General features: G+C 43.1%; 1 protein-coding gene across 9 annotated transcripts in view; it reads left to right on the top strand.

The window, feature by feature from the left end:
• Positions 1–24002, top strand: part of disp1 (dispatched homolog 1 (Drosophila)) — a 114870-nt gene that overhangs the window by 15843 nt on the left and 75025 nt on the right. For 4 of the 9 annotated variants that reach the window (XM_085132295.1, XM_085132294.1, XM_085132292.1 and 1 more), the window contains exon 3: positions 17476–17553. The exons of 3 other annotated variants lie outside the window; for them this stretch is intronic. The gene's annotated coding sequence lies outside the window, so the exon portion shown is untranslated. Of the gene's footprint in view, positions 1–917; positions 1086–17475; positions 17554–24002 lie in introns of all 9 variants that reach the window. 2 more of the 9 variants (XM_085132297.1, XM_085132293.1) reach the window with 1 other exon arrangement.

The following is a 24002-nucleotide window of genomic DNA, read 5'->3' as shown; positions in this document are numbered from 1 at the left end:
AAGCTGTTCACCCAAGGCCTCAGACACACAAACCTGAACACCAATGACTGTAGAAAACATCGACGGCCTAACAGCGCTGCAGAAATGAAGGCAAAAAGTCTCTATCGCCCCCTGGTGTCTGCCCGCAGTACATGCCATAAACCCAGATGGGACGGGGGTCACACGACCAGCGGGTGTGTGGGCGGGACTGTGACGTCCCCACTCAAGTCCTGCAGACTCTGGCTGCAAAAGTGCAACACAGCAACACCGTGGGAGGAAGTGCAGCCAGGTCATCCATCTGCAATGCTAAAGACCAGTCGGTGACTTCAGGAGACACTTTTTGCCCCAACTAGTTGGAAAGTGGTTGCTGGTTGTCACTGACTGAATCCTGTTGTGATTCTTTGTTCACTCGCAGCTGCAGAGAAGATGCCTTGATCTTCAAAGTAAAAGTTGTGTCTTCAGGTCTTCATACAGCAGACATACAGAGTCTGTACAGATACTTTGCTTGTTAAAAACATTCTTCGGACTCGCGCTGATTGTGCTGGAGGAACTTGCACAATTTACTTTTTTGATTTTTGGATCCAAATAAATGGATGCTGACCAATCATCAGCCATTTGTCTTTAGTGACCGCTGAGCGTCTCTAGGCCTGTGAGACTGAGGTCTAATTTCATTTACTAGTCTCACATCAGCTCAGTTTGACAGTGATTTCAGTTTACGGTAGTGCGAGCTTCTTTAGCTAATCTCTGCTGAGTCTATGACAGGACATTATGCCACCATAATTTCCCAGCAGCTGACCTCAGTTTGTGGTAAAGCTGAGATCATAAACATGCAACGATGAGGTGGGGGTGTAGAAAGGGTGCACCGAGCAGATATCGGTCCCTTTTTCTCTTTGTCGTGTTTTATATCATCCAGAGTTCCATCTGCTTTCTTGCCACAGAACAGCTGAGAGACACTTCATTAGTGACACAGACCAGAGAGGGTTTCTGATGGTGGGGAGGTGCTCCCAGGGAGCGAGAAAGGCCTGGGCCCAAGCTTCTAGCCCTGGAGGGGCTGTTGTAGGATCACAGAAACGGGAGAAATTGATGGAGGAAGGCTACAGCAGAGGGTGAGCTCCATCCATTACTTTTGTTTGACATGACAAAGACATTAGCTTGGCTTCATCAATAAACTCGAATAAAAGGCTGTGTGCAGAGCTCCCGCCAAGCAGGCTGGGTTAACCTGACGCCCTCCTTCTCTTTGTATCTCAGTGCCTCTCCTTCATATATCCATCTGTCCTTCTCAAACACGCTCTTTCTTGCTGTTTCTGAACGCACTCCCCTTTTCTGCTCTTTGCTAGCTGTTAGGGCTAGCTTTAGATAGCGACAGTCATTGTTTTTGCAGATTTTCATTGTTTAAAACCAAAAATCAGAGTTGAATTGTGTTGAATGTAAAGCAAACACAGGCGTAAAACATTGTTTTGCTTATGCAGCCCACTACTGAACACTCAGATATTTGAGTTTCCCGTCTTCCATGTGGATGAAAGCTGACGAAAAGCATGTTTATTGCGCTGCATGCCGAGCTGTTATATAGACACACCTGCATGCAAACAATCACATGTGGTGCATACGGTATATGCATACACACAGGCATGGATGCACATACAGTATGCACACCATACATGTCAGCCTAACTGAACTGCAGGAACATTTGGCTTCCTCGTTCCTTGGCAACCTATTGGCAGCTTCTGTGTTTTAACTAGTGTTTCACTAAAGGCTCATCGTCCTGTGGATGAAGCTCTGAGTGGTTCAGCGTGCTCCTGGTCAGCTTCAGGCTGGCAGCTGTGGAGGCTGAAGGTTTACTAATGCCGCTCACTCGAGTGTTGGCAGCGCTTAAGCCCCCACGACTTGGGCTCTGTGGTTTGCACTGCATGATTTGTATTGGGTGGCTGTAGGATGTAAGAGCCTTGTATCTTTTCCTCATAGTTTCCACTTCTCCGCATGAATTTCTTCTTCTGTCCTTTCAGAGTAAGGCACCTTTGGTTACTTTTTGTTAGGAGGGAGTTTTTCCTCCCCACTGTCACCATCTTCTTGTCCTTAGCGGGCGACCAGCGGCGGTGGTCTGCAGCGCAACCAGTACGCTGCTGTAGGTGCCGCAGGTTCTCTTGCCTGACCAACGATTATCTTTTTCGATCTAAGGCGATGGTTCTTCCTGCTCGAGGTCAAGTCGAAGGGCCTTCAAATCATCCTGGATGTGTTTAATCCATGTCTTCTTTGGTGCATTTCGATGCCCCCTCCAATTGGTGGGGCGGGTCAACCAGAGTAGGCCATGGGGGTAACGGCTCGGGTCCATTCGACAAATGTGGCCAAACCAACGGAGTCGGCGGCGCTGGATTAGGTCGCCGATCGTCAGCTGGCTGCCGCAGCTGGTGAGGATGGCGTCATTCGAATGACGGTCGCGAAGGGAAACGCAGAGAACGCATCTAAGGCAACGCATTTGGAAAACTGTCACCATGGATACAGCTGAATAATGCTGAGGACCGCCAGTTTTAGCAGCGACTCTGATTCTGAACCTTGGAGTGCCGGGATTGTTTATGTTTCGGAAATCGATGACAGATGCTGTTGTTCTCTGACATATAAATAAATAAATAAAGCTAATTTTCTTGGGTGGCCAATGGCCATTAAATACACACGGGCAGCCTGCCCAGGTAATGTTTGTTTGTGGGAAAGACTTTGCCTGTTTCAGTTGTTCTGTGAGCTCTTTTCCTACCACGGTTATAAGTGTTATTATCCCTGCATCCAACACTTAAATTCAGAATAAAGTAACATTAGCTGAAAGATTATCACAACACTGATTTTAATCTGCTGTCAGATTTTATGTTATGTTGAATTAATGTGCTTTAAGTGCTCCTTGGACATTGGGCAGGTGGTCTGAGGTACAGTGTGTCCTGCAGATTTGAATGGCCACTTCATTTAGGTTAAATGTTTAATAGAGTTGGGAACTAAAATGCAGAGTTGGTTTTTTACTCCAGCTGTTACTGGCACCTCATGTCTCCACCCAGAGTGGGAGCAGTGACAGAAACGGCATGTTTTATGGTAGCGCTTAACACCTTTTCTTTACCCCAGGGTGTTCAGTATTTAGCAGTGCGTGTATTTGTTTCACTGCTGTTGCTGGTTTGCACTGCATCATCTATAAATATCACTTGGCAGTCCAACAGTAGGTCCATTACCGTGTTTTCTGTCGGTTGTTGTTTTTCATTGAGATTTTTGTTCTCGTGCCAGTTACTTGGTCTTCCCATTTTCCCCCAACAAATTGCTTTTACTGGAAACATAAAATATGTAATTTCCTTCAAACTTAGCAGACATAAATGTTTGCACCAGAACATTAATAAAAGCAACATATGTTGGATTACCCTTTTTATTGTCCCGTGGGAAGATGGGGTCACTTGATATGGAAGCAAAAGAAATGACCCTCTAAATATGGATCCATTTTTTTAGATCTTCCTTTTTAGTTAATTAAATCCTTCCTTTCCATAGAAAAGGGACCAGTCTGTTTTTTTGCTGTCTTCTTTAGAAGCCTTTCTGCAACATGTGGCTTACAGCCAGAGAGCTGCCTGTGTGAATGCATCAGAGTCCCTGCATGCACAGATGGATGCACACATCTCTGGATGTCAAAGCTTTACGTCGCCCTGCAGAGCTGTAGGCCCGAGTACCCCGTCACCAAGCGCAGTCTCACTCGATTCATCGGATGTCCTCTGCTGTCAAGAGCATTCAACTGCATTGTGTATGTGTGTGTGAGACAATACATGATTGTCTAGCTGTCCTTGTAGTTTTTGAACACACTTACAGGTATGCCTTTTTCTAAGTTTGACTTGGAGGGTTAAAGCTTGTTAACGTCGATCTGGTCTTTTGTTCGTTTGTATTGTTTTCAGATCGACGACAAACCTGCACGACTACTTTCTGAGTGCATGAGCAGCACACAAGTGTTTCTGAAAGATCACAGAGGTCAAGGATTAGATTAAGTCATGGGCCATATACAGTGTTGGGAAGGTTACTTTTAAAATGTAATCCATTACAGATTACAGATTACATGCCCCAAAATGTATTCTGTAACGTATTCCGTTACGTTACTCAATGAGAGTAACGTATTCTGAATACTTTGGATTACTTAATATATTATCATGCTGTTTACAACTACATGAATGTACTATTGCTGTGATTTATTACTGTTACTGAAGGTCCGCGGCTCCGAACCGTAGTAAAGGGACCTCTGGCTAATACGGTGGGTTCTGTGTCGGCTCGTAGCTGAAAACTAGCTTTACTTTGTTGTCTGGGTCAACTTTGCTAGCAGAGACAGAGAGAGGCGTTGAAAGGCTGCTCCAACAGAACTTATTGTTTCAGAGGAAAACACGAACACGGTGTACAGTCGAGTCTTAATAGCTTACTTACAGCTGGGCTCGTCAGGCTCTCTTCTTGGCTGCAGTGGTTATTATTATATTTACATGCTTCCAGCTCCCGTTTCTGCTCGATGACAGCTCGTACTTTTCCTTTTTCTCCCTCCCTCGCTCACAGACACATAACGTGTATGGCAGTCCATTCTCCCTGCAGCACGGACTACACTGCCCATGATGCTACATTCTTTAGAGCTATACCTGTAGCATTCTGCCTGTTAGCTTAGCACAACAACAACAAAAAGGCCTCTCTCACCCAGGAAACACGCAGAGAGAGAGCGTCACCCTGTAACCATGGCAACCGTAACGCTGCCTGGAACAACAGAACGTAGCTGTCAAACAAAACCCAAACAGTCCTGACCCGCCACAATATGAAACAGGGAAGTACCGCCGTGTAATCCATTTATTTCAACAAAGTAACTGTATTCTAAATACCACCTTTTTAAACGGTAACTGTAACGGAATACAGTTACTCATATTTTGTATTTTAAATACGTAACGGCGGTACATGTATTCCGTTACTCCCCAACACTGGCCATATAGGACATGTTAAAGTGTAGGGTTAGTGGAGGTGAATATCAGTGTGCAGTGCACACACATGCCACCAGAGGGCAGTATTGAGTCTTCAAGAAGGAGCTGAGCTCAGTGAGCTGTGAAAAAAGCTACTGCGAGTAAGAAACTACGTTTTAAGTTTTGAAAGAGGGTAATATTATTAACTAGGATTCAGCTCAGCTCACTGACATGTCAACGGCTGTTACAGCAGCTATTGTTTACAGGTCATCCAGCAATATTGTGTGGAAGAAGACAGCGGTATCCCTAGCCCTTAATGTCCTAAATGTTGAAGAAAATGCTCAGTGTGGCTAACATTAGCACCGTAGTGTGGTTTAGCCAGTTTATACTACGGTTATTCCCTTTTTATCAGTTCATCTATAGGCTCATTCATTTTTGCTGAGTGTCAGAAAACTGGTTCATCGGGTGTAATGTTTCAGAATCTGAAACCTAAAGATACTTTGTTTCTAATGTAACAAAAACAAAAAGATTGCAATTTTAGATAAAAATGTAATGAATGATATACTTTTCAGTATTAAATCTGATTTAATCACTCTGTTACTCTATTGTCTCAGCTTTAGTTTGACTAGCTTTAATTTACTCACCGAAGGACTCAAAAACAGCACATTTCGGTACGCTGTATACTGTGTGTATTGTTGACCTTGAATCTTGAATCTAAAGAATAATGTTACTACAGACTCCGTGTTTGTAGTGAGGTGAAGCTCTGCTGCTCTGGACTTGAATTTTCACAGAAGCATCTTTTCCACTTGTTACTGAACCGCTTCATATTCTGTGAGCAATATCTGGTTTTGTCCTTTTCCTGCTTAGTTAGTGCTGTTCTGTGTTTTTTGGAAAACTACCGCTCAGAATTGTATTAATCGTGAAGTGGTGCAGCACGTGGACAGGAAGGGCCCATCAAATTTGGATGCATCTGGATTACTTTCTCTAAAACTGCTGAGTACGCATCGGCCTTGGCTGTGTCGGCACTTTGAGTTTCCTTCTGGTTACGCCTGCATTTGCTGTCATATTGCCACTGATTGACAATAAATATGATAGATGTGCTATTACTCGAGACCTTAAATGCATTTTGTAAAAGACCCTTAAAGGAGCCATGTACCCAAATGGCCAAAAAGTGATCTGCTTTGCTTTCCGTGTTGCCTGGATGCACTTTAAAAAACTGTGATAAAGATACAGTGAAGTGTTGCACAGACTGTTCGGCCATATCTCTGTCTCCTCATATATACACAGATCTAGAGCAGGGCGACATGACCAAAAATATTTATCACCATATACATTTGAAAATTTGCAATAACGATATAACTGATGATATAATTGACACGAGACAAAACTCTCCAAAACTCCACAACTTTATTAGTGCAAAAACCCATCAATGTATTTTCACTTAAACAAGCAGCTGTTTTTTATCTGCATTAAAGTTATATAAAAATGTAACAGTGCAAATTCCTCGCTGACAGTTTAACCAAAAGGCATTTCCAGTGGAAACTGGCCGACATATCCTCAGCATAACCATGTATAACATCCACAAAACTTAAAAAGAGCTTATATACACACAATACGGTAACATTATGTTGAAGCACAGTACGTATCACTCCGCGAGGCTCCGCCTACGATGCCGTAATGCTCCAACAATCCATCAAGCGGTGCGGCTTCGTAGCTTAGCAAAGTCGTACTGAAACATTTGACAGATTTTCGAGCACCGTGCACATAAAATCGTCTCGAGGTCAGTAAACACAACCAGAGTTCATACATAAGGCACACGGGATTATAAGGGGCTCTGTCGACTTTCAGAAAAATCAAAGGATTGATTTTAAGTGTGCCGTATTTTCCAAACAACACGGTAATAACGACGGCCCGCTAGCATGCGCTACCAAAAATAGTGCTTTGTTGTGTATCTGACGAAAGCTAAACCAGTTCCACACCAGTGAAGCTGCAGCATTTTTACAAACCAGTTCAGCTTCATCTGTTTCATTCAACGATCCACTTTCGCTCTTCTCATTCTGCGAAAAACGCCATGTGCGTACAAAAACAAAGGCACTGCGCATGTGCGTTTTACCCATATTCTATCGCCATATTTAATTTTCTTATTGTTGCCTAACATTGTACCGGTATTACCGTGAACGGTATGATATGGCCCCACCCTACACAGATCTAGGAATTATTGCAAAATATTCTTCACAGGCGTCTGTTGGTCATGTTGTTCTTGCTGTGCAGAAATGCAGTTTGTCCCACTCGGTGCTCTTGTGTCTGTCAGCAGCAGTGATCTGGCCTGAGCTGTCCATCCCAGCAGGTTTACCTCTGCAGACCTGCTGCTTCACTTGGTGGCCTAACTGTCGTTTGGGTCGAGCACATCCTCGTTTGTTAACCGCTTCAGGTTAATGTTGTGGAATTTTCTGTGACACCACCGTGTTGATTTACACCCAATTTAAACCTTGATAACGTGCTGATTTAGTATTTGGACTCCACAAACGATATCACTTTCCACACTACCGACATGAACTGGCTCAGCTCCTGTGTTCACATCTGTGTCGTGTTTTGCTGTTTGGCCTTCCCAGAAAGCTGGAGCATAATCGACTGTGGGTTCAGCATTGCTTCATAGCTTAATAACAAGCAGTTATTTCTCCCGATTCTCCTGAATCTGTCAAACAATTACTTATTATTGTAGCGCACTGTCACGCGCACTTCTTCTTCCCGTACACCTCCATCACACCCTTCCTCCTCCCATCCTCTCCGGTTACAGAATCAGTGCTTTGTTTTTCTAATAATCACATTTCCAAAGGTAGGAGGTCACTACAACTTCCCCTGTGGGGTTGGTTTAAGTGGCCCTTAGCCCGGCTACAGTAGCTAATCACAGGGATTTATAGAGTGCATCGCGGAGAGGCCGGACAAACCTCGGGAAACTTCGTGGCACCCTGCTGCAGGTGTTACAAGCCTCTTTTCTTCGTGCCATCTTGCCCCCCCCCCCTTCTACTCTTGCTGCTGATGGCAGGCAGCTGCTTGTTCTTCACCTACTGGCTCTGCTGGTGGAACATAATGCTGCAGCACCTCCTCCTCATCCTGTTGCTGGTCATTCCCGTGTCCGGAAAGTCCTCCACATAAAGCTTTCATAATTACGTTGATCTTGAGGGGGCCTTTTACGACCTGCTGACGCATTCAATCACATTTCAGCATGGCCCTTGTTAAGGGCGGCTTTTCCCTTCTTTTCCAAATTCCAAGTTCACGTCCAACCGTTTGTACGTCTCATGTTTCTGATAATTGGGATGTTTCACATGGGCCTGAAGGAGAAGGATGGGAGGAAAGAAGAACAAGCCCTGTGGATGGATGGGGAGCAGGGTCGTTGCTTAGCTGAGAGGCTGTCAAAAAAACGAAACTCCAGAGGCGTGCAGTACAAGATCCAGATGTTGAAACCAGCAAACAGCCCCCCCACCGTGTTCACGTCGACTGTACAGAATCGTCTCGATTGCACTGACAGCATCTCAGCACTCTTTGCTATCACTTGTTTTCTCACCATCATCTGTGGAGCTGCTCTGTTTTGCTTCCAGGCTTAACTACAGGAAGTGTTTTAGGCTCCAATGCCCCCCCCCCCCCCCCCCCTGAATTTCCCCCCGATCACGTCGTCGGTCTGGTTTGAGTGAGCACAACAGCGGGTCAGAGCTAATGAGCTCGCTGGGATCTAAGAGCAATGCCATCTATAGGCATTCACCCCCAGCCTGTGCCAAGGAGGGGGGGGGGGGGCTGTAACAGAGGAAAAGGGGCTTTTTGGGAGAATTGAAATCACATTGTTGTTGTTGGCCTCAACAAATGCCAAATAGATCCAGATAAAACTTGGATGAACCGCTCCCTCAAGGTGAGCGAGTTCTTGCTCCGCTTCCTTCTCCTGCCTCCACTTTTACCCTCCCCCCATTTCTCCCCAGAGTGACCTTTGCCATGAGAGGTCAGAGCTGTGTTTCCAACAGGATGACCTTCGGTAATGAGAGGGCAAGTTAGAGACTGACCTGGAAGCGCATTGTTCATCCATCCTGGGAACACAAACAGTAATAGTGCGAAGGCACACAGGAACAGCTGCACGGCTGCAACGCCGCATTCTCGGCCTGCTCGTTCACCCATCCATCATCTCACTGCAGAAACAGAAACAAGAAGCACCTTTACTCATGTGACATCAGAGGGCTGTTTCTGCCTGATCGTTGCGAGCACGCTGCTGCTCGTGGGCATAGAAGCACTCTCAGGCACAGGAGGCACGACACTGCTGGCTTCATTGTTCTCATAGAAAAGTGTTCTGACCAACCGAAGCCATTTCAGCACCAATATGATAACAGTAAGATAAGCTGGGTTTCGTGGGCCAATAAGAAGCATGTCTGCACAGTTATTTGGTGAGTTGCTGGGGCTTTCACGTCAGTGACGATGTCCCAGTTAACCCAGTAAGGAATGCACCTGTAAATCAGAAATGCTAAAACAAACTTGTTCTTCCTGTTTAATGAGCCAGCTCTGTTTTTATGGAGATGCTACCAGTTTACCTCAGATGTTTTCCTGGCGTTCACGGCGTCGGCGCTTGTTACTGTAATCGTGATGCAAAACTGATGTAAAGCCAACAAGGGTCCTTTTATTGGACTGTTCGACACGTTTAAGCATGAATGAGGTGCGTCTGCAGCTGCACTCGTCCATGGTGGTTTGTGTGATGGAGATAAAGTAAAAGCTGTGTTTATGCAGAAACCGTTAGCTTAGTGTGATACGGGCTTCAACCCTGACAGCTGACAGCAGCTCCACTTTCTGTGGCGGAGACATATCGACTCATTACTGCTGACTCTAAAAGGCTCGGAGAGCACGAACATCAGAGAAGACGTTCGTTGTAATGAGAAGTGGACGAGGTCTCGCAGACTCCGCCCCTCAGCATCCAGCTATAAGAACACCATCCTCTCAGCTGTGATGGAGCGTGAACTGTCCATAGAGGCAAAGCTATCTTTTGTATCGTGCCATAAGTTATCCATCTTAACACAGGAGTCATAGATACACCAATCAGTCATAACATCATGGCCACCTGTGTCACGTTACGTTGGTCTCCTGCTAACGTCCCGTCGAGGACTCCACTACATCAACCACGAAGAAAACTGATGTTAAAAATATGGAAACATGGCAGGAAATATCAAAAATATGTTCATTATTATTAAAATATCACAAATTAACATTTGAAAAACGAATAGATTGCAACTGAAAAGTGTGGTGCATTATGAATGATTGTTTGAAAATTTCAGCGTATCCAGGAAACACTGAGGCGTTAAAAGGACGGTCAAGAGAGACGATGTCTCTGTGAGTGCTGGGTCTACTCGCAGGCCTTCCTGAACACCTGGACCAGGAGGCTACTGCCTCAGCTGGCTCAGTGTGAAGCCTCTGTTGAATGGCTGAACTCGCCCTGCGCTGGAGAGCCCATCCACATTCAGAGAAAACTCGTCTGCAGTCTCGTTCTGTCACCTTTGAAAGAACTAAAAATCCAAAGTCCGTATAATAATACACACTAGTGGTCAAAAGTATTACAACACCCCAATGTTTCCAGTTATTTATTGCAATTCAAGTCATTCAGACGAATGAAGCTTAAAAGGGTACAAAGGTAAAAGTGGTGAACTGCCAGAGTTTAAAAGGTAAGGTTGCCCTTAAAAACATAACACAGGTTACCTTAAAAACATAACACAGGTTACCTTTAAAAACATAACACAGGTTACCCTTAAAAACATAACACAGGTCACCTTAAAAACATAACACAGGTTACCTTAAAAACATAACACAGGTTACCCTTAAAAACATAACACAGGTTACCTTAAAAACATAACACAGGTTACCTTAAAAACATAACACAGGTTACCTTAAAAACATAACACAGGTTACCCTTAAAAACATAACACAGGTTACCTTAAAAACATAACACAGGTTACCTTAAAAACATGACACAGGTTACCTTTAAAAACATAACACAGGTTACCTTAAAAACATAACACAGGTTACCTTTAAAAACATAACACAGGTTACCTTAAAAACATAACACAGGTTACCCTTAAAAACATAACACAGGTTACCTTTAAAAACATAACACAGGTTACCCTTAAAAACACAACACAGGTTACCCTTAAAAACATAACACAGGTTACCTTAAAAACATAACACAGGTTACCTTAAAAACATAACACAGGTTACCTTAAAAACATAACACAGGTTACCTTTAAAAACATAACACAGGTTACCTTAAAAACATAACACAGGTTACCTTTAAAAACATAACACAGGTTACCTTAAAAACATAACACAGGTTACCTTAAAAACATAACACAGGTTACCTTTAAAAACATAACACAGGTTACCTTTAAAAACATAACACAGGTTACCTTAAAAACATAACACAGGTTACCCTTAAAAACATGACACAGGTTACCTTTAAAAACATAACACAGGTTACCCTTAAAAACATGACACAGGTTACCTTAAAAACATAACACAGGTTACCTTAAAAACATAACACAGGTTACCTTTAAAAACATAACACAGGTTACCTTAAAAACATAACACAGGTTACCTTAAAAACATAACACAGGTTACCTTTAAAAACATAACACAGGTTACCTTTAAAAACATAACACAGGTTACCTTAAAAACATAACACAGGTTACCCTTAAAAACATGACACAGGTTACCTTTAAAAACATAACACAGGTTACCCTTAAAAACATGACACAGGTTACCTTAAAAACATAACACAGGTTACCTTAAAAACATAACACAGGTTACCTTAAAAACATAACACAGGTTACCTTAAAAACATAACACAGGTTACCCTTAAAAACATAACACAGGTTACCTTAAAAACATAACACAGGTTACCTTTAAAAACATAACACAGGTTACCCTTAAAAACATGACACAGGTTACCTTTAAAAACATAACACAGGTTACCCTTAAAAACATAACACAGGTTACCTTTAAAAACATAACACAGGTTACCTTAAAAACATAACACAGGTTACCTTAAAAACATAACACAGGTTACCCTTAAAAACATAACACAGGTTACCTTAAAAACATAACACAGGTTACCCTTAAAAACATAACACAGGTTACCCTTAAAAACATGACACAGGTTACCTTTAAAAACATAACACAGGTTACCTTAAAAACATAACACAGGTTACCTTAAAAACATAACACAGGTTACCTTAAAAACATAACACAGGTTACCCTTAAAAACATAACACAGGTTACCCTTAAAAACATAACACAGGTTACCTTAAAAACATAACACAGGTTACCCTTAAAAACATAACACAGGTTACCTTTAAAAACATAACACAGGTTACCTTAAAAACATAACACAGGTTACCTTAAAAACATAACACAGGTTACCCTTAAAAACATAACACAGGTTACCCTTAAAAACATGACACAGGTTACCTTTAAAAACATAACACAGGTTACCTTAAAAACATAACACAGGTTACCTTTAAAAACATAACACAGGTTACCTTAAAAACATAACACAGGTTACCTTTAAAAACATAACACAGGTTACCCTTAAAAACATAACACAGGTTACCTTAAAAACATAACACAGGTTACCCTTAAAAACATAACACAGGTTACCTTAAAAACATAACACAGGTCACCTTAAAAACATAACACAGGTTACCTTAAAAACATAACACAGGTTACCTTAAAAACATAACACAGGTTACCTTAAAAACATAACACAGGTTACCTTAAAAACATAACACAGGTTACCCTTAAAAACATAACACAGGTTACCTTAAAAACATAACACAGGTTACCTTAAAAACATAACACAGGTCACCTTAAAAACATAACACAGGTTACCTTAAAAACATAACACAGGTTACCTTAAAAACATAACACAGGTTACCCTTAAAAACATGACACAGGTTACCTTAAAAACATAACACAGGTTACCTTTAAAAACATAACACAGGTTACCTTTAAAAACATAACACAGGTTACCCTTAAAAACATAACACAGGTTACCTTAAAAACATAACACAGGTTACCCTTAAAAACATAACACAGGTTACCTTAAAAACATAACACAGGTTACCTTTAAAAACATAACACAGGTTACCTTAAAAACATAACACAGGTTACCTTAAAAACATAACACAGGTTACCCTTAAAAACATAACACAGGTTACCTTAAAAACATAACACAGGTTACCTTAAAAACATAACACAGGTCACCTTAAAAACATAACACAGGTTACCTTAAAAACATAACACAGGTTACCTTAAAAACATAACACAGGTTACCCTTAAAAACATGACACAGGTTACCTTAAAAACATAACACAGGTTACCTTTAAAAACATAACACAGGTTACCTTAAAAACATAACACAGGTTACCTTAAAAACATAACACAGGTTACCTTTAAAAACATAACACAGGTTACCTTTAAAAACATAACACAGGTTACCCTTAAAAACATAACACAGGTTACCTTAAAAACATAACACAGGTTACCTTAAAAACATAACACAGGTTACCTTAAAAACATAACACAGGTTACCTTAAAAACATAACACAGGTTACCTTAAAAACATAACACAGGTTACCTTTAAAAACATAACACAGGTTACCCTTAAAAACATAACACAGGTTACCCTTAAAAACATGACACAGGTTACCTTTAAAAACATAACACAGGTTACCCTTAAAAACATAACACAGGTTACCTTAAAAACATAACACAGGTTACCTTAAAAACATAACACAGGTTACCTTAAAAACATAACACAGGTTACCTTTAAAAACATAACACAGGTTACCCTAAAGACATAACACAGGTTACCTTAAAAACATAACACAGGTTACACATTTAAAGCTCGTCTGCCTGTCAAAGTCACTTAAACCCTCACATTTCCCAGTTTTCCTGCTTCCAACACCTAAACCCAACACGTCAACTTTGAGGACAAAAATATTGACTTGGTCTCGAATATATCCCACTAACACCCACTAACAGGTGCCATGATGAAGAGATGTTATTTATGTGACCTATCAGTGCTCAAACCTGATTGGTGTATACGGCGAGCGTGACGGTTCCCTCTCACTGATACCGTAATCTGGCACCTTATGCATCAATGAAAAGTTCAGAAACTGTCATAAAGTTGTGCAACATGAAAACAAAGGTATGAAGTGGGTAACTTTACCCAGTGAAGAGGAATCTTTGTTGCTCTCCACACATTTCTGAGAGAAATGGCACTTTTGTGATCTCTGAATCCCAGCCTGCTGTTTATCTGGGCTGGAGAATAAATGCTCCGCCCACAGCAGGTGGCAGGTGTGCATGTGGGTGAGTGCGTGCTTGCCTGTGCATGTCAGAATCAGAAGGGCTTTATTGTTGTTGCACTTTGCAATACAATACATGTGGGTATTCATCTGTGGCTCCAGCACGTTGGTCAAAGTATTCAGAGCGTGTAAAGGTTGGCTTTTAAACTTAGTGATGGGATTAAAGCTAAAGGTCTCGTTGGTTCAGACTACCCCCCCCCCCCCCCCACCACAGCCTGTTTTGGTCTCGCTCTTCCCTTTCCCTTTCTTTGGAGTAGTTGTGAAGCAGAGCGTCCCTGCAAAGTCTACTTATTGACCTGCCCGTGGAAAACCTCAGCCGAGGAGAAAGGGAGACTGAGTGAAGATTGCAAAGTGCCAATCGTTGAAAGGCTGCTCGGGTTTGAGTCCGTCCAATCGCACAGAGAAGAGAGTGTACTCGAGCATTTCATGCTCTTCATTTCATGCTTGAAAGCAGCACACTGACGGGACAACTTCAAACCTTCATTTGTGCCAAATAACCCAGTAAGCTTGCTGGAATCCTCTTACTCGTTTCCATCATCTGTGAAAATAAAGAAAGAGCCAGGTGTACTCTAGACGAGTTCCTCCAGGACAAGTTCAGTCAAACCTGTAGCCTGTGGTTAAGCACCACTCACGAAGGTCAGCATTCATCCTTTTTGGGCCCAAAGTGAATAAAATTACGACTAAATGGTTAGAAAGCCAGCCTGTGGGTGTGGATCTGTCCCTTTCTTTAAAGCTGATCAATGTGAAATAAATTTTATTTATAAAGCACCAAATCGCAACAGCAGTCGCCTCAAGGCGCTTTATATTGTAAGGTCGACCCTACAATAATAGATACAGAGGAAAAACCCAGCAACCATACGACTATGAGCAGCACTTTGGCGACAGTGGGAAGGAAAAACTCCCTTTTAACAGGAAGAAACCTCCAGCAGAACCAGGCTCAGGGAGGGGCGGGGCCATCTGCTGTGATTGGTTGGGGTGAGAGAAGGAAGACAGGATAAAGACATGCTGTGGAAGAGAGACAGAGGTTAATAACAGATATGATTCAATGCAGAGAGGTCTGTTAATACATAGTGAGTGAGAAAGGTGACTGGAAAGGAAAAACTCAATGCATCATGGGAATCCCCCGGCAGCCTACATCTATTGCAGCATAACTAAGGGAGGATTCAGGGTCACCTGGTCCAGCCCTAACTATATGCTTTAGCAAAAAGGAAAGTTTGAAGCCTAATCTTGAAAGTAGAGATAGTGTCTGTCTCCTGAATCCAAACTGGAAGCTGGTTCCACAGAAGAGGGGCCTGAAAACTGAAGGCTCTCCCTCCCATTCTACTTTTAAATACTCTAGGAACAACAAGTAGGCCTGCAGAGCGAGAGCGAAGTGCTCTAATAGGGTGATATGGTACTACAAGGTCATTAAGATAAGATCCTGATTATTTTTGTCTTATATTCTAAATAAAGTGGAGGGAGGGGGCAGTGGAGGGAGGGGGCAGTGTTGTGCCAAAGCATCCTTGGGTAACATTTAGCGAGATATCGAATCCTGAATTGCTCCTGACGCCTTCATTGGTGCGTGAATGTTGGAAGCAAAGTGCTTGCATGAATGTATAAAGGCTTTGAGTTCAGTTTCAGGTGGTGACCAGAATAAGTGAGCAGTCCTAGTTTGAGCACGTCTGTCTTGCACAATGCAGGAACACAAATGTTCACTGTCAGTCGGGGTCTGGCTGACCCGGAACCAAAGCGGGAATAAAGACTGCCGACTTGTCTGGAGATGGTTTTCCCTCAGAGGAAAGGAGCCTACGATGCTCACGCATTGCTCAAATTCCTCCCCTTGTGTCATCGCTGCTAAAGCAAATAGCGGCTTAGGGGGACGGATTCTGCCCCTGAATCAACACAGTGTCTTCAGCAGTTCAAAGGAACATTTTCACAATTGTGAAAAGGTAGGAATTTTGGGAGTTGTCCCATTTAGTTCCTGTGAAGCTGTGACTCAGTTTTTGTGACGAACCCCTGCATTGGAACCTCTGCCTTTATATTTTGGAGAAATTGCGAGGTACTGGAGGGAGATCTTGGATTCGAGCGACTTCTTTGGAAATGAAAGTTGACTGTGACTCGAGCCATCGGATTAATTGGTGCATGCATGCTTGGCGAAGGCCGCGCGGCGACCTGGGGTTGATTGTGAGATACTTGCATGTCTGAGCTCTTTCCACACCAACAGGCTGTCACATGATCACAGCAACAGGAAAGAGGCAACAGCGTGATGACAAAGAATTTTTAACATTTGCAGTGAAGCGTCTTCATATCTAAAGTATTTAAATGACAAACACAGGAAGGATGTTCTTCATTGAGAAGAATCGATGCTTTGATTGATTGATTGTTTTCTTTTAAAGACTGCTCTCAGAGGGAGGGGGTAAATGCTACCCCTCCAGTGTTGGAGAAGCTGTTATGTTGGGATAAATGGGTCCGTCTAACCCGAGGCCATTGCTTACCCGAGGACTGAAAGCTTCCTCTCCTCGTCCATATTTAACCTCCTCTGTGGCGACCTCTCTTCATCTTCTCATCGACACACACCTTAGTAACTGCTGATGTGAACCATATGCTGCCTTTGAATGGCCTTCTGTTCTGCTGAGCCCGTGCACATACTCAAGGTCACATCATGACCTTGTTTCTAGGCTACCTGCTAACCTCCCAGGACCGGCGTCACGGGGCAGGATAATGCCTTCCTGTCCTGCTTCCTGCGATCCGGCCTTCTCCTCTAATCTTCTCTGTACCTGTTAAATCATCACCTGAAACCTCTGCGGTATGAAGCTGCGTTTCTTTCTGTCAGTGGGCCTGATCTTCACAATAACGTGACCTTTGCAGACCTTATTAACAGACCGGCGAGTGGTGTGACCTCTCAGCTTCGAGGTCGAGGGGAAGGAACAGACTTTCGCCTATTTCGGTCTCTGTGTTTTCTTTTTTTTTTTACCAGACTCTCTTTTATTGTCTTACACTTAAAAAGATTTTTTCTTCCGTGGATTCCTTGACAAGCTTATTTCCAGCAGTGATTTTCAAGGAAAATTGGCACCAGCAGTCTTTCCTATTTAATATCGATGGATAGCACTGCTGCTCTGCTGAGCTTTAACTCAGTGGAGTCGTTTCTTTTTATCTTGTACTGTGTTTCAGAGCAGTGTTGTCTGTGTCCACAGATTGACCGGTGTCTCTGAGGGCTTTGAGAGTGTGACCGCATAAACAAATGCAGAGCACGGTGCATCGTCATCTTGCAGGTAAGGCATGCAGCACTGCATTTAACTGTAGGTGTGTATTTACTGTGCAAAGCTGCACATCATAAAGTTTTTTCTTATGAATGAAATGATGAAATGAAATCTCTCTGCTTCTGGTTCTTTTGGATAATGCCGTTTATCTCAGGCAAAGGTTTGACGCAGTGACGAGGCTCACATGAACACTTCGACGGATGTCACACACACACACACACACACACACACACACACACACACACACACACACACACACACACACACACACACACACACACCATGAAGTTCACATCAAACTGTAGTTCTGAGGGACGTCCTGTTGTACGTCTCCTTCATTCAGTAACTGTGGTTTAAAGTGACTGATCAGTCTGCACGGTGCTCCCTTTGCCACGTGTTGCTTTATTAACTCGGCTAATGTTCATTATCGTCTGTATGTTAATATTTCCCACCAAGAGGCCGAGGCAGAGGCTGGCAGGCTGAACTAAGCTGTGTGGGTGCATCACACATATGACCTGTAACATGTTTCTTCAACATGTTTTACTAAGATTCAAGATTCAAAGTGTTTATGTGTCACAAGAGAAAAAGAGCAATGAAATCCTTTCTTTGCTGTCCTCCCACAGATGCTGATTAATATAAACAATAGGAAGAGAACTGAAGATAGAAAAGGAAAGATGGATGTGTGAAACAGAGATGTGTGCAACTGTAGCTTAAGGAGACAGGAACGGCTGTGGCACTGATTGAATGTAGAGACATAAAAGGCACAAAGCTGAGCTTGGAAGTGAATATTTGGCACAATCATCTTTAACAGCCTCTCTGCTTCTCACGTGTGGAGTTATCTTCAGGAACAGCTTCTTCTCCTCTTCAGGACATTCGACGCTCGTCTTTGTTTGGCTGCTTTTGTTCGGTTCTCTGTCAGGATGATCCCGCTCTGCTTCGGTTCTCTGTCAGGATGATCCCGCTCTGCTTCGGTTCTCTGTCAGGATGATCCCGCTCTGCTTCGGTTCTCTGTCAGGATGATCCCGCTCTGCTTCGGTTCTCTGTCAGGATGATCCCGCTCTGCTTCGGTTCTCTGTCAGGATGATCCCGCTCTGCTTCGGTTCTCTGTCAGGATGATCCCGCTCTGCTTCGGTGATGTCGAGGTCCGGGCTCCGGGGAGGACGATCCATGGCTGATGGTGTTGCACTGTGCTTGTTTTCTGTCCAGGCTTTTACTGCACGCAGAGTTTGGGGTCACTGTTATATCAAAAGATGAAGCTGCAGGTCAATCAGATACTTTCTAGATGATTGGTAGTGTCAAAATCTGATGGTACTTTTATGCATAATGACATTCGTGTTTTTGAACTTGCTCTGACGGAAACGCCCCCACCATGTTTTACAGACTGTAGAGCTCAGTCTGTGCTGACTTTCCTCCTCTTTAATCGCTCCAACAAACCTTCCACCTTTCCTAGATTAAACTGAAGAATCTACTGTTGTGTTTAGACATGAGTTAGATGTAGTTTTTATGTCTGGGTGATTCATAGGTCTGTGTTAAATAAACCAACAAAAAGAAAACATTCCTCTGAAAACGGTCTGGACCATGGACGAGGGAACAAGCTGCTTCCTGCAGAACTGTCGCTCGGGATCACTTTAAAGATGAGGGTACGGCACCCAAAATGTAGAGCGATGAGGGCTGCCTCAAGACTTCCTCACACTGAAAATAAAAAGTTAAAATAACCACATTAGTAATTAGTAATATTTGTTCTGTATCCGTTAAAATGCTTTTAATGGAAATAATGAGATGGGGAGTAACTCAAAGTACGCCGAGGCTGGGTCATTATCACGATAACGTTATAAATATACTCAGAACAGTTAATAGAACTTTATTATTAACACGCACGCACAGATAACAATATATCTAATTATATTACAACCACACGATTGTTCTCACAGGTGTTAATATTAAACCATGGATACAGTCCTGCAGACTTTGTGTGTCTTTGTTTGTTACAAGTTGTTTTCCTGTTGTTTTATCAGCCGTGTACAGCTGATGAAGAAGCTGATGAAGAAGCTGATGAAGAGGGAAGTCAGAGATATAAACCACACGGTTATTTGTAGCTGCCTATAAACATGTTTAACACGGGAGTTGTTGACGGTGTTTGCAGTCAGCCTCGTGTGGCCCCCGGGGGCGGTTGTTTTTGGCACTTTGTCTGAGGGTGCTGTTGGATCAGCAACTGCTCTTCTGTCTGTAAGGTAGTGATAACACTGTCCACAACAAAACTGTAAGCTGGTGTTTAATCAGGCTTTTCCAATTCAAGTGCAGCATTTTTGTCACGAGCTCCTAATTTCAGCTTTACTGCATGACGTCACGTCAGCAACCATTTAAAAGCAGGAACCTCTAGCACAGCGGTCTCCAACCTTTTTTGCACCACGGACCGGTTTATGCCCGACCATATTTTCATGGGCCGGCCTTTAAGGTGTCGCGGATAAATACAACAAAATAAAACTAGTACTGGTACCGAAAAAAAGAAGATTTATTCATAACACACGTGAAAAGACCCAGGAAAACCGAGTTCACGATAAAAACGATAACAAAATAACGCTGAAAACAGATAAAAACCCTGAAAACTAAACATTTCACACCTGAGCCTCAACTCTCGCGGACCGGTACCAAACGACTCACGGGTTGGGAACGCTGCTCTAACCAACAATCAGAATGGGAAAGTCGGGACCCTCAGTGTCCTGTAACCACGACAGTCTGATAAGGAAAACGTGCACGGAGGGAAGAACTGCTCTGTAACGCAGCACTGCTGGACCTCTTCATCTCCCCACCTCTGTACGGCGAGTTCAGACAAGCTTCCAGGGTAGGATGTTTGTTCTTCACCGCGCTACAGCTGGTCAGTGAGGTACAGGCTGTTTATCCGTGGCTCACAGGGCCCCCCCCACCCCTATGATGGGTTCATGGCTGCTCTTGAACAACATGTCTCTCATCTTTTGATATTTTTAAAATGCTTTCCGGCTGCACTGATGTGCAAACGAAGCTTAATTTTTATTTCCAAACATTTGCAGTGATTTGTGGTCATAGCTCTGTGTGGTGGGGTGTTCACAAAGGACCCCCACCGAGAAGAACGGTACAGACAGAGGATCAGCTGTTTACTGACTGTCCAATGATTTCACGCTGACATGTAAATCTACGCTCAGGCAGCAGTGCAGCATCTCTGAGTTTGCACAGACATTTTTCTTTTACACTCAGTCTGTGCTGCAAACACAGTAAAACACAGCATTTGTAGTACTACCAGTACATTAACCAGTGTTACTGTGCACATGGATCTGCAGTCGCAGCTGTGCTGCCATGTTGAGCTTCTTTGTACTGTGAACACAGTGGGCGTAGGATTGGAGGAGCTGTGCAAACAAGAAACACTAGTGTGGCTGCTGGTGCTGTTTATGAGAGACGCCTGATGAACTGCTGCTCATTCAGCAAAATGTCCATGACCAGCATGACGTGGCCCTGACAGCAGGTTAAAAAGCCATCATTGGCTCTGCCATCAGTAAAGCTTTGATTCAGTGGAGAAGTTTGAGTTACGTAGAGCCTGTGCACGTGGCTGACACCATAATTGTACCTGTGCATGGTGGACTTCCTGCTCTACAACCTCGGCAGTGGACTTCCTGTCTTCAAGTTGGTCTTTTGTCTTCTATTCGCTTCTGTGATAGAAGCAACAGCAGAAATGCAGAACAGGAAATAATGAATCGATCAGTTTTTGGCTGCAGTGCTGAAACATGTAGTTAGATTTTTTTAGGGGGGTGCATGTCAACTTAACCTGCTGGGACCTGCCCTCCACATATGTGGACGTCACATTTGGGGTTGTTTAGACCAAATTGTCACATTGCTTCCTCTGCCCGACTGCAGCTGCAGCTTATGTACATCCTGTAGTACCACCTCATTCATTCCTGTCATCCTGTATCTGTGTATATAAGCTTAGATTGGTTATTTATAGTTGGTTTACACAGCTTTGTGTATGCATGTGTGTATGTAGACACGTGTGTGATTTACATCGCTGTGCTTGAGAGTCACCATCTACTGGAACCACATGTATGTGTCTGTGCTCATACCAATAAACACGATTCTGATTCTGAAACACTCAATTCTGCTCTGCAGGGACCTGATGTCCACATTATGCTGCTACTGTTCTATCGACGTTTTAAACGAATATCCTCATCTGTGGCTCTGATTTTGTTAGAAACAAAAATCAGGTAAAAAAATAAAAACCTGGCGATTCTTTGTTTTTACGTTCATCAGGTCCCAATGAGGAAGAGTTCAGGTCTCAGGAGGTTAAAGAGCGGGCTTTCTGAAAGCTTTGCTATTACAGCATAGCTATGGTGCAGATTTAGTGCAAAAGTATAAATCCCACTTAGTCCTCCACCACCAAGCCTGCGCCGAGCCCGGAAATCATCCACCCGCCAACCCATCATATCTGTGGGAGGCTACAGCTTCATCAGACTGAGAACCGGAGCTAATGTCAGAGTTTCCACACCAAAGCAATCCACAGATATCCTCTCTTGTTAATGTAGTATTAAATCTACTGCATGAGCCACAGCGTGCAGGAACATGTGTGGCAGCTGTGGTAGAAACACACGGTCGTAACAAAAGATCTTAGTTAGCACAAGAAACAAATGTCTTTGAAACAAACTGTAATAGACTGTAGCTCAGTTATTCTGCTGATGCAACAGATGATATCCTGTCTTTGTAGATCTATGTGCACTCTCTGTTATTTCTTTTAAATTAAAGTTTGAGCTAAAGGTTAATGAGCTATTATTCAAGATTTGTTACCAAGATAAGCTGCTCAGTTTTACCTCAGCAGTACAACACAGACAAACTGCAAACAACGGCGGTGCCGACTGTGGCAGGGACTTAAAATGATGATGTGCAGACAGGTATTACTGTCCTCTGCAAGCGGCCTTTGGCTGTTTTGCACTGTGGAAGATCTGAAATGTGTTTTGAGGTTTCTTGTGAAACATAATGACATTTTGTGAACATTTCCTTTGTAGTTTTGTAACATAGTATTTGTCACAATGTCATCTGCCATTCACCAGCAACCACCACACTGTAATCTGCACTTTATTATTTATTTTTCTGACAACTTTCTGCTGTTTTTAACACAGGCTTGTTACTTTTGGTTCAGCGTTCTCACTTAAAGTGAAAGCAAACTTTGTATTCTCATATACTGATATTATTTTGTTGTTGTCCTTCAACTTTTTCCTTTCTTACTTGGAGCACATTTTACTGCACTGTTTAAATTTTGACTTGTGGAAAAAAATTGATTGTAATTTTAGTGAAGTACATTAACACCTTTCTCTCCATCTCGCTTTCTTAAATGAAATGTTGCCCCGCTGAAAGCAGAGTGTTAGAGCCCAATAATCAGTCAGTTAGCCATGTTTTCATTGTTTTGTGCGTTTACACTATGATGTGTAATAACTGATGACAGTAGCTCATCCTTTAGTCTGTAACCCAACCGATTGGTCTCAGCATGCATACGTGTCTCTGATGGTTCATGTGGTTACGGCTATTTTTATTTTTAATGTGAGCGATGTTTTGGGGACCATCCATCCTTAAAAGCTAGCAAGAAAACCTTTAAGGCTCATGTTCACCAAAACAATGATTCCATTCATCACCACTTTCCATTGGTTTTGTCTGAATGCCAAACACTAGACAACCCAAAGAAAGGTGTCCAGAGATGACGTTAAAATCCTTTCGTGCTTTGGACGAATGTTTCTTAGCTTGCTCACTCGGTCTTCCAGTAACCAGCGGCAGACCCGCCCTCCCCACTCGAGCAGCTGTGTTGACTGTCTCGTGCATGGGAACCCTTGATTACTAGGCTGACTGTGCGTTTGGGCTGAGCCTGGCAGCCGACTCATTGTGCCTCAGCCAACACAAAACAGAGCTTTCTTGACTTTGATCGTGGAGAGTTGTAAACGACTGCTGCTCTGTCATCCGAGGCCTCGGGTGATCGGCTTCATTAGCCTAATGAATGGTTTGGGGATGTTTGTCTGTGCTACAGCGCGCCTGCCTCTGGCAGCCGGTTCACGCCCGACGGCCTCGCGTTGGCAGCCGGTCGCTCGCTGTCGGCTTCATTAGAGGCCTCAGCTGCGACGGCTCGGGATGATGTCTTCGTTAAACTTTATGATTTGTTGATTTTAATAATCTGTTGTGTTTCTTGATGTGATTGTTAGGGACACGTTGTTGCATTAACAAGATGCAGGTGTAGTGACATCAGAGCTCAGCTGGAGGCAGCTCTCCGGCCAGAATATGATTTTCCTGAAATATGCTGAGTTTGATTTATGATGAACCTTCCTCTGTGTAATGAAGCCTGAGAGGAAAACGTGTGTGTGAGAAACTGCTGATATTGAAACATGTTGGATGGTTCTGATCTTGGTTGGTGATCAATAATCGATGCTTTGGAAGTTCTCAGTTCAGTTTTTCCAGAT

The sequence above is a fragment of the Neolamprologus multifasciatus genome, chromosome 15, assembly GCF_963576455.1.
Source record: "Neolamprologus multifasciatus chromosome 15, fNeoMul1.2, whole genome shotgun sequence".
Classification (NCBI taxonomy): Eukaryota; Metazoa; Chordata; class Actinopteri; order Cichliformes; family Cichlidae; genus Neolamprologus; species Neolamprologus multifasciatus.
The sequence above is the reverse complement of the archived record's forward strand: the minus strand, read 5'-3'. Positions and strand labels throughout refer to the sequence as shown.